This window comes from Poecilia latipinna, unplaced genomic scaffold, assembly GCF_001443285.1.
Source record: "Poecilia latipinna isolate Pla-1442-1.1 unplaced genomic scaffold, P_latipinna-1.0 Scaffold1692, whole genome shotgun sequence".
In the NCBI taxonomy this organism is placed as follows: domain Eukaryota; kingdom Metazoa; phylum Chordata; class Actinopteri; order Cyprinodontiformes; family Poeciliidae; genus Poecilia; species Poecilia latipinna.
In genome coordinates, this window is record NW_015114308.1 from 134,922 (window position 1) to 151,239 (window position 16,318).

The window sequence follows — 16,318 nt, forward strand, 5'->3', positions numbered from 1 at the left end:
AAAGAGAACAGAATCAGGAAAACGGTATTGTTCACAAACTCGGCTCACAGTAATGTTCAGCATTGAAATTACTATTTGAAACGGCCCTACTGAACTGCTGCACAGATGTACCCAATTTTTATTGCACCCAAGGAAGACAAGCCAGTCAGGCTTTGCTGAATTGTCTTAGAAATGAACCAGTTTGAAAAACAGGCGCTGTTTTTTTTTTGTTTTGTTTTGTTTTTTTTTAATAGTCCTGGTGGCATTGCACAACTTTTCTTGTCCAAATTGCACATTTACAGCTCAGTCAAGCCTTCTAGCCATACATTGTTTTCTGTGTAGGCAGTTGAGTTTACGGTTATGACAAACTATTTGAACAAGTTGCACAAAAAACAAACAAAAAAAAACAAAAAAAAAACGCATCGATCTTGACAATTGTAATCCAGGACTGCAATCTACTGTGTTTCTTTTATTGACTCTGCATGTGGCACATCAACTTTAACAACAGTATCTTAAGCACCTGTGACACCATTTTGCCCTGTTTATACTACGAGGTTCGGCTCAGCTTGACTCAATTTGCTCATTTTTGCCATTGTCGTTGCGGGTATTTCACAGGAGCTGCCACAGCTGAGGTTCCAAGCTAGCAGAGCTGATAATGAAAGGTGGTGTTGAAGTGCTTCGAACCACTGCAGCGAAGAAAGTTATCACTGGAATTGCCATGTGAAATGTCTCTGCACCAGGAGACGCTCTCCTTCCCACAAAGAAAACGCTGCCGTAGCCCCAACCAAGCGGCTTTGTTTTGTTTGTTTTTTTAATCAAAGAAGAAGCTTGTTTCAAATCTTGCTGCTTTTTGCACAAACATGCTTCCTGGAGACAAACTGTAACCTCAATGCTGTTCGTTGTGACAGTGCATATTCAGTCACAACACACAGAGGTTCACAAAACAATTAAGGAGCAAAACAGCACAGATTACTTGGGTGTAGACTGTGTGAGAGATGAAAAAAATAATAATTTAAGATTATATATATATATATATTTTTATTTCTCTTAATATTTCTTTGTTTTGATTCATGGGCATTTAATAGAAAATGCTGATGATCTAAAATGAGCGCGCCGGAAAAGCCGAGCAGCACCTTGACGCGACTCGATTGTGGCGGCAGGTTAGCAATGCATTAAGAGTTGGCAATATTTGAGTCACTGTTTCATACCCGTTTCATTTTTCTGAAAAGAAAAACAGGAAGTTATGTAAATGAGAACTGCCAGTCACCATCCGCAGAGGAGCGCAGACTCTAATGGAGGTCTGTGTCACATCTCTCCTCATCATGGCATTGAGGCCGTGTTATTGTAGCACCCTTAGATATTACCTAGATGTTGCCTCGAATGTACTTGTTAATTTATTCCTTAAATATTGCCTGTGTACAAAACGAACCCCAATGCAGGAGGAATTAATTCAGTGTTTGTACTCGTGTCTCAGAGATACTGTGCCTTTGCGAAAGCAATTGATATCCTTTCAACTTTTTTTCCCCACATTTTGTCACATAACTACCAATTGTTAAATGTATGTTTATGGGATTGTTGTAATAGTGCATTGCAAGAAATTCTGCTGGTGTGCAAATCTGCATTAGCTCAGTCAGGAGAGCATCTGTGGGAGCAAAGGTTCCACGCAATTTGAATTTCCTTGTTGTTAGGGGGGGGGGGGAAAGAAAGAAAGAGAGAGAGCTATAAAACTGGACAGGTGATGGGCAGTGTTGCCACAAATCGCATTATGCATGCAGAGAACCTTCTTCCGCATGTTTTCTCTGTCTCCTATGTGACTAGTTTTAAACATGGCTTCCTTTTGATTTCTTTTAACATGGAGGACATATTTGATGCCTGCCAGAATATCCTGTTGACAGGTTCTTCCTGTTGAGCCTCGGATCACTGCAGCTCACCATCGGCCTCTTGCCAGCTTCTGGGATTAATACTCACCATTCCCAGTTTAGAGACAATACCTTGGTAGGCTTAGACTTGTTCTTTATTATTTTCATTTTTGGATGATGGATTGCACATTGTTCGGTCAGATGTTGAATGTTTGGGAGTTGTTTTTAAGCTAGCCATGGTTTAAACTATTCCATAACTTTAACCTGGCATGTTCCTATACTGGAAATAAGATATATTTGATATATTATTGAGTTATTTGTTCTGGATTTTAATTAGCAGTTGCAAAGTTTGATTCCTGCGCGAGCCTCATGTGTACAATGTGTCCTTTTTCTTTTAATTCGGAGCTGTGCACTACCACATACAGTCGCAATAAACTGCTTTTTTCTTCTTTTTTTTTTACAGCTTTAACACGACAGAATGTGAAACCGTCTAAGATTTTAACAAGACACTGTAGCTACAAGAATTTGCTTCTTGTTTCATTTTGTTTCGACTGTTTATTGAACAAGATAACGTTTTTGGGCCACGTTGTGGATTAGGAACCCTTTTTACGCTAATTCCTGTCCTTCATTCAGAGAACTTTTTGGATTAGCTGATTGTCATCGCAAATCATTTGCTGCGGCAATTTCCCCCCTATTCACAAGCTCCACTTATGTTTTCACAAGAAGAAAAGATGTCTGAAATTGCTTTTAGGGTTTTGTAGTGATCAGGAATTCTGCTCAGGTCCGCAGTGAACGCTTTAATTTCCCAGTAGTTCGGCTGGAAATTGGTGAAGACCGTTGTTAATTTAGACAGAGGCTCCGGAGGAATTAGCATGTAGGCTGTGTGTTTGGCTCCTCCGGCTCCACGTACCCACCTCCGTCGGTCCCTCTGTCAGACAAATGAACGTGTGCGAGCGAGACCGTCCCCGCGCACCTGTCGACACTGATACGCAGATGGGGAGATAATTGCAAAGGGATGATTGTTAAGCAGATAATTGGAGTTTCCATACCCCCTGACAGGAGCTGGTCTGGGCTGCGCTTCTGACCCGCTGCCCAGGTAAGCATTTGTGCAGCAGGCGGCCGGGCCCCGCAGGTCGGGAAGCGTCGAGGAGGGGAGACGATGACGGGGCTAGAGACCGAAACACAAGAAGGAAGAGGGAGAAAGAGAGAGATGTATGGAGCTGAGGGGAGTGTTCTCACACCCTCGATTACCCATTAAATGAGGCGATGCGGTGCCATTGTTTTATTACTTAGAGGAAATGGAAGAGATCTGGATTTCACGGTGTGGTTCCTATGTTTCCCACTGCTAGGCTGGCATCTGTTCTCTTTGTTCACAGCGTTCTCTCCATCATCTTCTCTCACAGGCACTAATGCCTCAGTTTATCCACATTCTGTTTGCCGTCACCTACACGTGCGATGGCTCACTTTCGTTTTGTCTCGACCTTATTAACCTTCCATTATCCTCGTTTCATCGAAATCGCTTTTAAGGATTCAGAGTCCCTAAGTAAGAGTCAAAGACTGTTGCTCGGTTGCTCAGATGGTCTCAAATCCTTTCTTTCTCTATTTTCGAAATGTTTTTTTTTTAAATCTTACTCTTTCTCTTCTTCTCATACATTTCTTTTTTTTCGCAAAACACCACAAACAGTGGCACAAATCCTGTTTTATTTTTCTTGCACAGGCAGTATATCTTACTCAAGCTGTCTCTGCCAGGGAACAGCAAGCACCCTTCGCTGGAGCGCAGCAGTCTAAGGGGCATGTGGGTACATTAGAAAGATGGGAAGGCAGTGAGGCAAAACCTAGAGCCCTCTCCCCCCTAACATCCACCCTCCTCAACATCTTCAAAAAGTCTCCCGACTCACTACCTGGACTCACTTGATGGAGTCTGCATGGATGAAATAATCTCTTTCCGCTACATTGACACATTATCCCTGGAGGTGCTAGTTGGCATGAATCTTTTTTTTCTTCTTCTTCTTCTCCTCCCTTTTCTGAGAACAAATTTCTAAACCTTTTGCAGGAGATCCCAGAGAAAAAACTGCTCATAAAGTGAAACCCTCCCACTCGGTCGTGTCTGCAGACTGTCATGCAGATCCTGGTCGGAGTTGCATTTCCGTCCCCCGGTTCCCTGTTCTCTGCACAGAAGGAGATTGATTGCGATGCATGACTCATGCTGTGTTGGCGGGGCCCACGGACTGGGCCACCCCCACCCATCACCTGGGGGATTCTTTACAAGCACAAGCTGTGTGTGTGTGTGTGTGTGTGTGTGTGTGTTTGTGTGTGAGTGTGTGTCCGATGTGCATGGAGCATCTGTACCCTCATAGTAAGACATAGCTCTGCTTTCTTTGACATGTGTGTAGGTAATGAGTGAACCAGTTAGTGACTTCTTTTGCTCAGCCTTTCATTTCCATTGCTGATTAGCTCTGCAGAAGATAGATGGGGCCCGTGGGGCCGCAACATGCTCTCTGTTTTTTATTACACGCATTATCTGGCAGTTATTAGCCATGGGTGGCTGAGTGGAGGACAGTAGTACCGTCTTGCAGTGTCTGTTGTCACTTGTGTTTATCTCCTATCAATGTGCTCTGCGGTTGATTGAGTGACCTTTCACCCTTTTGGAGATGGTGTACATTACTGCCTGATGTGACGGTAATGGTTCTGCTCCCATCGCCATTTTAAAAGAAGAAAATGGCCAAGGAGGATATTTACTCCACTAATCAGCCATAAAAAGAACGTAAAGCCGCATTCAATTAAATTGTGTTTAGAGTTTGTGTTTTTGTAATTAAGAAGAAAAAGACCTAATAATAGCACTCTACACAGGTACATAGTGTATAAATTAATGCAGTATTTTCATTTCAGACTGAATATTGACAAAAATACCAACAATGTAATGACAACTCGAAATAACATTGTGTTCAGTATTTAACAAACCTCATTTCTAATACGCTGCCCTGTGATTGTTTTGTCATTGTATCATAAAGCCTGTGAAAGACTTTTCCTCTTTTAGTTTCTAACTTTGCTAAAGATTAAAGATGCAGTATGTGCTTTTTATAAAAAAAATATATGTTATTTTACGTATTTGTTAAAACTGTCACTACGTCGTCACAGTGTAATGTGAAACGGATAACATATGCAAAAACCCTCGCTTTGAACCAGCTTGCTGTGATCTGCAGAACGTCGTCAGAAAAAAAATCAAAGCCAAGAGGAGGGCCTTAGCACTGTCAATCATTCTCGTGTACACGCTGCTTACACTCTCCTCCTTTATCTTTGCTACACTACACCTGGTTCACCACGAAGGAGCCTGCCATGAATGCTCAGGCTAGTTAGTGTGGCCACCAACGATGGTGGATAAACAGTTGCTGCTAAACATGCCAAAGGCATGTTTAGCAGCGCTTACACAAGACTGACTGACAGCACTAAGACTCTCCTCCTAGCTCGGATTGGTCGTTTTGACTTAGTTGTTTGAGACACTAGTAGTAGCACAAGGGAGGAAGTGGAAGATCACAATCTTTTCACAGATTAATTGTCTCATACTTTTAACAAAAATGTAAAAAAAAAAAAAGGATTTTTTTTTTTTAAATTTACATACAGCAATTTTAACTTTGACATAATAGAAATATTGGTTTAGGTTGGATAAATATCAGTTTCAGATGGCTTTAAGGAAATAAATGTTGCTTTCCATTAAACAAAGCCTATACAGAACAACACCACCAAGCAAAACTAAAAAACTGAGGGTTTTATTAGCATGGGCTCCTTTACGTTGGCAGAATCAACATATTGTAATGGCTGCATTCATACTAAACGCCATATTGTGATTTTTAGAGCAACATATGCTGCCTTCAGCCCTGCAACCGACGGTGCGACCTGTTCATGGTGAATCCCGCTACTTGCTTGTTGGCTACTGGGATAGACTCCAGCCTCCTGTGATGCTGAGCAGGATGAAGCTATTACAGAAAATGGATGAATGGATATGCTGCCTTCAAGATAACATATTATCTAAGGACGTCTGAGTACCACGTAAATGACAAATAGAAAGCAAGAGCAAAAACAGTTACCATGAATGAATTCTTTAGATTTTCTCCAGTAGTTTGTTCAGATATCTGTAGATTAAAAGCACATTTGGCTTCACACTTTGCAGCTGCTGAGGGATCTGGCATTGTTGGTTAATAATTGACATTTTAAGCATGACTGGAGCTGCAAAATCGAGGCATAATGTACAATCATATCCAATAAATTAGTACATGCATACCCAGGAGTCTCATTTATCAGATTAAGATAAAAAAACAACAACCTTTAAGCAGGTATTAAACACTCTTCAATTAAGCCCAGTTATGTTTTTAAAATGGCCCTTTTATTAGTTGGACGTAATATTCTAATTTTAAATGTCATGTTTTCATTAATTGTAAGTGGAAAATCATCATAATGAACAGAAGTAAAGGTCTTCAAACTTCTGTTTGTGTGCAATTAATCTATGAAATGTGTTCCTCTAAGTCACAAGCTCCTGGAATAATTGAACTTTTCAATGATATTCTAAGTTATTGAAAGGATTTTTACATATTCAGTCTGACTCGATCTAAATAGCATCAGGCAGTAGTGACGAGAACTGGGCTAAATTTGGGCAGCAAATGTTTTCTGTATTTGTCAAGCCATCTCCTGGAGAAACATCTGTAGTTTCTCAACACAGGCAAACAAGGATATATTTTTTTTAAATTTTATAATAAAATAAAAACATTAAAAAAAAAAAGATTTAATACAATAGATAGGTGGGATAAATTAGTGTCACTTTAGCAGACCTTGGTTGGAGACTTTACCCCATAAAAAGGCCTTTTTCAGGATGATTGACCTTTGAAGCACAAATCAGTAAGCTCCCTGAGGACGAACATCCTGCTGCAGTGAAATCCCATCGGTACCACAGGGAACATAAACCAAGAGAAAGACTTTTCCTCTGTAGTTTGCCTAGAGGTTTTTTTTCCTCCTTTGTGCTGTTCTCTGTAGCTCACTGGATCAAGTTTTATGTAGTATAGATCCGGCCAAGAAGGTTGATGTTATGCCTGAGCTGCTTTCTCTCTCTCTCCGTTTGCCCGTATATTTCGGATCATTATTCTTTCGAAAGACAAAATCGCCAACGGGGTTTTACTTCTCTGGCAGAGCCCACCGTATGTTTACGTAAAACATGCTAGTGTTTCAAAGAGTCCATGACGTGGAGCAGTTTGACGAGATTTTCTACATCTGCTTTCCTCCATATTCGTCCCACATTTCACTTCACCTAGAGCGTTATTTTATAGATTAAAAAAAAACCTCAGTATTTGATCAAGTAGACAGTTAAACTGTATACAGAGAATTGAATTATTTGATATTCCTTGGTACTCAACCAACCAGTTGGCACAGAGATAGTTAAATTTGATTCCTGCTTTCTATTTCATCCTCCTCCTTGTTGGAATTCAAGGATTTTTAAACTTTATAGTTACTCCTTTGATTGTAGAGTCGGTCACATTTTGGCAACATGCTATATTGTCTTGTAGCCGTTGTCTGATATGTAAAGATGGACACACGTATGCTTTGGTTAAATAGTCATCCTTCATGACAGGAAAACCAACAGGAAGTAATAGATTCAAAATGTTAAACTCCTACTGTCTGACTTTTAAAAAAGTATAAGTTAAAAAAAAAAAAGATGCTTTAGCTCCATTTATGTCTTTCAGATACTTCTTGTCGGTAAGTTCTTTCACAAATGTGTTCATATTTACTCTATTAAACATGAAAAAAATAACATGTTGCATACCTCTGTTGTATTTAGTTATTTTTTTTTTTAGATTTTAAGCAAGCTGAGTTTCTGAAATGAAAACACGTGTGATGCCTGATGCACAGGTTACCAAGCAGCTCCAGCGGAGCAGCTGGAAGGCAGGTGCCTCATTCAAGGACACCTTGAAACAGGCTTCCTCATCTGTTTTCGGGATATTTGGTAAATATTAAAGTGTGTTCAAATAAATACGAAATAGCTGTTACGTAAGGGATCTTTGGATAAAGACTTTTTAAAAACGTATATATTTTTTTTAACTGTCAGGCGTCTGTCGGACATATTTTCTATTCATCCGTTGTGAATTAAAATGCTGTTTGATGCAATGTTTGTTTACTTGTCACGTCAAACTTAAATTCTGCGGTTAAATATTTATAAGTAAATACGAAGGGATTCGGCATTGCTCAACAGCTTCCATTTGTGAGCTATCCCATCATCCAGAAATTTGGATGCAGGAGAAACTGTCACAAACATGCCCTCTTTGTGCAGCCGGCACAGACACGTCTGTCATTTGATATTTGGCTCATGCTAAGCAGAGGAACAGCTGCCGGGCACAGGAAACAGAACAGGGAAGACTTGAGTTGCATGAGTTGTTTCTGACAGCTCCTCCTGTTGTGCGAGTATCACTCCCTTTGGGATTTTAGTTGTTATTTTTTATTTATTTATTTTTTATGTCCTGCAGCCCAAAACACTTTGTCCACAACAAATGTAAATTAACTTGTTTGTTCACAGAGAAAAAAGTTTAGAAAGTGAAAGCACAGATCCCAGAGAGCTGTCCTCCTGACTCTCAATGTAGGTGATTGTAAAAGAAAGAAAAGAAAACTGCACAGTGCAAACTGCAAACTGGGCTGCACAGCGGCACAGTTGGGAGAGCTGTTGCCTTGCAGCAAGACGGCTGCATGGAGTTTGCATGTTTTCCCTGTGCATGTGTAGGCTTTCTCCCGGTACTCCGGTTTCCTCCCGCAGTCCAAAAACATGACTGTCAGGTTAATTGGCCTCTCCAAATTGCCCCTAGTTGTGAGTGTGCATGGTTGTGTGTCTCTGTGTTGCCCTGCGACAGACTGGCGACCTGTCCAGGGTGACCCCACCTCTCGCCCGGAACGTTAGCTGAAGATGGGCACCAGCACCTCCTGACCCCACTAAGGGACAAGGGTGTAAAGAAAATGGATGGAAGAAAACTGAGTTCTTCTTTTGATTCGTTGGCTGCAGGGAGATGTCCCCACAGCCAACGATTTTGCTTGATTTTGCTCATTTGATCTTTTTCGTGGTTATATGTTAATGAAGGCAGACAGAACGTGGATTTTGTGGAAGTGGAAACTTCCTTGACCAGTCTGGAGTTTTCACACGTGTAGGAATGCTAGAGTCCCTTAGTTTGGAAAGTAAACCCTTACAATAATTTACAAAAGCATTTAAAACTTTTCACGTTTGGTCACAAACTTCGATATATAACATGGCCGATATGAAGTGTTTTCAACACCGTTTCAAGAGGTAAAATCATGTTGAGTTCACATGTGGAATCATCCAATTACATCTGAAAGTCTTTTGGTGCGCGTCTCTACCAGATGAATCCAGGGATTCAGCCTTGATTCCAACCTGATCTGTTGGCAACAATGTTTGGGCAAGCGGTCACAACTTTATCCCTGAATTTGGTAAAGATGGAGCTGAGGAAATTGTACGACTAAGCAGTGACTTATCGGATGAAAGGGCCGTTCGTAAGCCTTTTCTCTGCGCCTCTCTGTCTGATTGTCTGATTGTTCATTAGTGTCGCTTCCTCTTGCCCAAATGAGTAAAAGAGCCCAAGCTTTTCTTCTCAACAGACTAGCTTAGTGCTGCATATAAACAGCTGAAGCCAGGGGACATTTGTAAAAAGAGGCAATAAAAAGGAGCATAAAAAGCTTTTAAATTTGAGCCACCATAACTTTGCCTCTGGTTTATATCTTCCCACCATAATAGCTGTGATGGGTGCTTAATGGGTATTATCGCTTACTTGTTTGGAATGTAAATGCAAATTGAACTGGAGATCTTCCGTTATCGCCCTAAAAATATCCGCGGGTTATTCAAAGCCGAGCGAGGGTTTCTTCTTCTTTTTTTTTCTTTTTTTTTTTTTGTCCCTGCAAATTTGCTAAATCCTTCAGGGAGGGGAAGGCTAATTATGACAAAATGTCCAAACAGTCGCAATTCCCAGCCCATCTCCCAAAAGCTCTGGAGCCACTGTAATCCCTGCCAGAGGAACCGAGCGTTGCTCATGGCAGCCTCGGTCCTGCCGCCGTGGCAGCTGTAACCGTGGTGAGGTGATCAGGGATGCCAGGGCAGACAGGTGTTGCTGGGGTCTTCGAGATCACTTGAGTTGTTTCGGGCCCGACTCAAATGTCACCGCNCAAAACTAAAAAACTGAGGGTTTTATTAGCATGGGCTCCTTTACGTTGGCAGAATCAACATATTGTAATGGCTGCATTCATACTAAACGCCATATTGTGATTTTTAGAGCAACATATGCTGCCTTCAGCCCTGCAACCGACGGTGCGACCTGTTCATGGTGAATCCCGCTACTTGCTTGTTGGCTACTGGGATAGACTCCAGCCTCCTGTGATGCTGAGCAGGATGAAGCTATTACAGAAAATGGATGAATGGATATGCTGCCTTCAAGATAACATATTATCTAAGGACGTCTGAGTACCACGTAAATGACAAATAGAAAGCAAGAGCAAAAACAGTTACCATGAATGAATTCTTTAGATTTTCTCCAGTAGTTTGTTCAGATATCTGTAGATTAAAAGCACATTTGGCTTCACACTTTGCAGCTGCTGAGGGATCTGGCATTGTTGGTTAATAATTGACATTTTAAGCATGACTGGAGCTGCAAAATCGAGGCATAATGTACAATCATATCCAATAAATTAGTACATGCATACCCAGGAGTCTCATTTATCAGATTAAGATAAAAAAACAACAACCTTTAAGCAGGTATTAAACACTCTTCAATTAAGCCCAGTTATGTTTTTAAAATGGCCCTTTTATTAGTTGGACGTAATATTCTAATTTTAAATGTCATGTTTTCATTAATTGTAAGTGGAAAATCATCATAATGAACAGAAGTAAAGGTCTTCAAACTTCTGTTTGTGTGCAATTAATCTATGAAATGTGTTCCTCTAAGTCACAAGCTCCTGGAATAATTGAACTTTTCAATGATATTCTAAGTTATTGAAAGGATTTTTACATATTCAGTCTGACTCGATCTAAATAGCATCAGGCAGTAGTGACGAGAACTGGGCTAAATTTGGGCAGCAAATGTTTTCTGTATTTGTCAAGCCATCTCCTGGAGAAACATCTGTAGTTTCTCAACACAGGCAAACAAGGATATATTTTTTTTAAATTTTATAATAAAATAAAAACATTAAAAAAAAAAAGATTTAATACAATAGATAGGTGGGATAAATTAGTGTCACTTTAGCAGACCTTGGTTGGAGACTTTACCCCATAAAAAGGCCTTTTTCAGGATGATTGACCTTTGAAGCACAAATCAGTAAGCTCCCTGAGGACGAACATCCTGCTGCAGTGAAATCCCATCGGTACCACAGGGAACATAAACCAAGAGAAAGACTTTTCCTCTGTAGTTTGCCTAGAGGTTTTTTTTCCTCCTTTGTGCTGTTCTCTGTAGCTCACTGGATCAAGTTTTATGTAGTATAGATCCGGCCAAGAAGGTTGATGTTATGCCTGAGCTGCTTTCTCTCTCTCTCCGTTTGCCCGTATATTTCGGATCATTATTCTTTCGAAAGACAAAATCGCCAACGGGGTTTTACTTCTCTGGCAGAGCCCACCGTATGTTTACGTAAAACATGCTAGTGTTTCAAAGAGTCCATGACGTGGAGCAGTTTGACGAGATTTTCTACATCTGCTTTCCTCCATATTCGTCCCACATTTCACTTCACCTAGAGCGTTATTTTATAGATTAAAAAAAAACCTCAGTATTTGATCAAGTAGACAGTTAAACTGTATACAGAGAATTGAATTATTTGATATTCCTTGGTACTCAACCAACCAGTTGGCACAGAGATAGTTAAATTTGATTCCTGCTTTCTATTTCATCCTCCTCCTTGTTGGAATTCAAGGATTTTTAAACTTTATAGTTACTCCTTTGATTGTAGAGTCGGTCACATTTTGGCAACATGCTATATTGTCTTGTAGCCGTTGTCTGATATGTAAAGATGGACACACGTATGCTTTGGTTAAATAGTCATCCTTCATGACAGGAAAACCAACAGGAAGTAATAGATTCAAAATGTTAAACTCCTACTGTCTGACTTTTAAAAAAGTATAAGTTAAAAAAAAAAAAGATGCTTTAGCTCCATTTATGTCTTTCAGATACTTCTTGTCGGTAAGTTCTTTCACAAATGTGTTCATATTTACTCTATTAAACATGAAAAAAATAACATGTTGCATACCTCTGTTGTATTTAGTTATTTTTTTTTTTTAGATTTTAAGCAAGCTGAGTTTCTGAAATGAAAACACGTGTGATGCCTGATGCACAGGTTACCAAGCAGCTCCAGCGGAGCAGCTGGAAGGCAGGTGCCTCATTCAAGGACACCTTGAAACAGGCTTCCTCATCTGTTTTCGGGATATTTGGTAAATATTAAAGTGTGTTCAAATAAATACGAAATAGCTGTTACGTAAGGGATCTTTGGATAAAGACTTTTTAAAAACGTATATATTTTTTTTAACTGTCAGGCGTCTGTCGGACATATTTTCTATTCATCCGTTGTGAATTAAAATGCTGTTTGATGCAATGTTTGTTTACTTGTCACGTCAAACTTAAATTCTGCGGTTAAATATTTATAAGTAAATACGAAGGGATTCGGCATTGCTCAACAGCTTCCATTTGTGAGCTATCCCATCATCCAGAAATTTGGATGCAGGAGAAACTGTCACAAACATGCCCTCTTTGTGCAGCCGGCACAGACACGTCTGTCATTTGATATTTGGCTCATGCTAAGCAGAGGAACAGCTGCCGGGCACAGGAAACAGAACAGGGAAGACTTGAGTTGCATGAGTTGTTTCTGACAGCTCCTCCTGTTGTGCGAGTATCACTCCCTTTGGGATTTTAGTTGTTATTTTTTATTTATTTATTTTTTATGTCCTGCAGCCCAAAACACTTTGTCCACAACAAATGTAAATTAACTTGTTTGTTCACAGAGAAAAAAGTTTAGAAAGTGAAAGCACAGATCCCAGAGAGCTGTCCTCCTGACTCTCAATGTAGGTGATTGTAAAAGAAAGAAAAGAAAACTGCACAGTGCAAACTGCAAACTGGGCTGCACAGCGGCACAGTTGGGAGAGCTGTTGCCTTGCAGCAAGACGGCTGCATGGAGTTTGCATGTTTTCCCTGTGCATGTGTAGGCTTTCTCCCGGTACTCCGGTTTCCTCCCGCAGTCCAAAAACATGACTGTCAGGTTAATTGGCCTCTCCAAATTGCCCCTAGTTGTGAGTGTGCATGGTTGTGTGTCTCTGTGTTGCCCTGCGACAGACTGGCGACCTGTCCAGGGTGACCCCACCTCTCGCCCGGAACGTTAGCTGAAGATGGGCACCAGCACCTCCTGACCCCACTAAGGGACAAGGGTGTAAAGAAAATGGATGGAAGAAAACTGAGTTCTTCTTTTGATTCGTTGGCTGCAGGGAGATGTCCCCACAGCCAACGATTTTGCTTGATTTTGCTCATTTGATCTTTTTCGTGGTTATATGTTAATGAAGGCAGACAGAACGTGGATTTTGTGGAAGTGGAAACTTCCTTGACCAGTCTGGAGTTTTCACACGTGTAGGAATGCTAGAGTCCCTTAGTTTGGAAAGTAAACCCTTACAATAATTTACAAAAGCATTTAAAACTTTTCACGTTTGGTCACAAACTTCGATATATAACATGGCCGATATGAAGTGTTTTCAACACCGTTTCAAGAGGTAAAATCATGTTGAGTTCACATGTGGAATCATCCAATTACATCTGAAAGTCTTTTGGTGCGCGTCTCTACCAGATGAATCCAGGGATTCAGCCTTGATTCCAACCTGATCTGTTGGCAACAATGTTTGGGCAAGCGGTCACAACTTTATCCCTGAATTTGGTAAAGATGGAGCTGAGGAAATTGTACGACTAAGCAGTGACTTATCGGATGAAAGGGCCGTTCGTAAGCCTTTTCTCTGCGCCTCTCTGTCTGATTGTCTGATTGTTCATTAGTGTCGCTTCCTCTTGCCCAAATGAGTAAAAGAGCCCAAGCTTTTCTTCTCAACAGACTAGCTTAGTGCTGCATATAAACAGCTGAAGCCAGGGGACATTTGTAAAAAGAGGCAATAAAAAGGAGCATAAAAAGCTTTTAAATTTGAGCCACCATAACTTTGCCTCTGGTTTATATCTTCCCACCATAATAGCTGTGATGGGTGCTTAATGGGTATTATCGCTTACTTGTTTGGAATGTAAATGCAAATTGAACTGGAGATCTTCCGTTATCGCCCTAAAAATATCCGCGGGTTATTCAAAGCCGAGCGAGGGTTTCTTCTTCTTTTTTTTTCTTTTTTTTTTTTTGTCCCTGCAAATTTGCTAAATCCTTCAGGGAGGGGAAGGCTAATTATGACAAAATGTCCAAACAGTCGCAATTCCCAGCCCATCTCCCAAAAGCTCTGGAGCCACTGTAATCCCTGCCAGAGGAACCGAGCGTTGCTCATGGCAGCCTCGGTCCTGCCGCCGTGGCAGCTGTAACCGTGGTGAGGTGATCAGGGATGCCAGGGCAGACAGGTGTTGCTGGGGTCTTCGAGATCACTTGAGTTGTTTCGGGCCCGACTCAAATGTCACCGCACATGTGGAGTAGCGACTAACAAGCCGCTCTCACACACACACACACACACACACACACACACACACACACACACACACTCACACACACACTGGCTATGTTGCTGATCTATCCTGCTAGGTTATCTTTGGCTGCCTGGTCTCACTGATGGTCTATGTCTTTCTTATGCGCAGCAGACAAACACATGTTTGGCCTGCCAGCTCAGAGAAAGGGGCCCTTTGCCACATGGCTACATTTTTATTTATTTTTTTTATTTTTATTTTTTTTATTTTTCATTTTGCAGGTATGAGAAACGACTTATGCTCAGTGAAACATGTTAACCTGCTCCCGGGCAGAGTAATGGGACACCGCGCGAAAAGTCAAACAAGCTCTCATTACCTTTCATCCAGGCAGAACGCGGAGGACACCTCTGAAATCGGCCCTGGAAAATTGTAACGCACGCTTGTGGAAGGCAGCGGATCAAAAAGCATCCATTTACGAGTGAGAGCATGTGCAGACCATGAAGGGAAGATAGTTCTGTTACTGAGTCAGTGTGGCGAGGCGCAAAATGTCTATTTCAGGGCTGCTTTAAGTAGGGTGACTCACCAGGCTTTTGGAGCACTTCGGGCTGCATGTGTGTGTGTGTGTTTGTGTGTGTGGGCATGTATTTTTATGTGATAGCGCTGATTATTATTTTTTTTTCTCTCCCTCTCTCCCTGTATCTCCGTCACACACACGTGCCTGCCTGGAGGGGGCAGGTCTGTGACAGGTTAGGCGTTTTGGGTCTCGGCCATCCTCTCTCTCTCTCTCTCTCTCTCTCTCTCTCTCTCTCTCTCTCTGTCGCCGCTTCAGCTCCGAGCAGCAGGCTGGCCTTTGCGCGGGTCCAGGCAGGAATTTCAATCTGTTTGGTAAATACTGAGATAAGTGAGGCCCACCCATCACCTCAGCAGAAAATAGTCCGGGCCAGACCGCACGAGCGCAGCGAGATTATGTTCCGCCGAAAGGACATACCTTACAAGAAAAGAAAGCTATTAACATCAATTTGGCATTTTAAGACGTACCGGGGTGCGGAGAAAACGCCACGTGGCACAAAGAGAGTGATTTGGAGAAAGAAAGAGAGAAAGAAAGGAGAAGAAATGTGAGACGGAGGGAGAAAAGCGAACGAGAGATGAAAACCACCTCCTGCAGCTAGGAAAATGTCAATGGAACCCTGGGGATGCATTGATTAACCTCTCTGCTCCTCACCTCCTCCACTGAAGCCAAGAGCCACACTAGTGGTGCATAAACATGATTTTAATTGGGAGACTTCAAAACGCCCGAGAGAAAGATGACAATCTCTTTTTGTCTCTCTTTTGTTCCTGTTTTTTTTGTCCACCAATTCTAATTTTTTATTTATCTTTTTTAGTATACCTGATTGGATTTGACTCTTGAGCTCAGTCTAATTCAATTAGGCCTCTGTGTTATGGATTTCCCCACACATGTATTGTTTTGATCTGTAGATTGTTTTTAATAAATGCGGGGAAAGAAAACCTGCACATGTCTGCAATCTGATTGGCTAATTGTTAGTTTTTGGTATTTTATCTGAACTCTGTAACATTTAATCAGAAATGCAGTTTAGAGCTGTAGTTAAATCATCAAAAGTGACGTTAAAGAAGGGCGACAAATCTGAGCAAGGTAATACAATTTGCAAAGTCCGTCAGGATTGTTTGATCTGAATAATTAATGAAAACATTTTTTTTTTGTTGTGTCGGTGCTCGTTAATGCTGATGGAATTTATTTAATGTTTCATGAACAAGACCCTTCATAATAAAAAGGATTTTAACATAACAGTATTTCAGAAATGA

General features: G+C 41.1%; 1 protein-coding gene across 2 annotated transcripts in view; it reads left to right on the plus strand.

The window, feature by feature from the left end:
* The window catches only part of LOC106964583 (glutamate receptor 1-like), a 51,639-nt gene that overhangs the window by 12,229 nt on the left and 23,092 nt on the right, over window positions 1-16,318 (plus strand). The gene's annotated exons all lie outside the window — the stretch shown is intronic.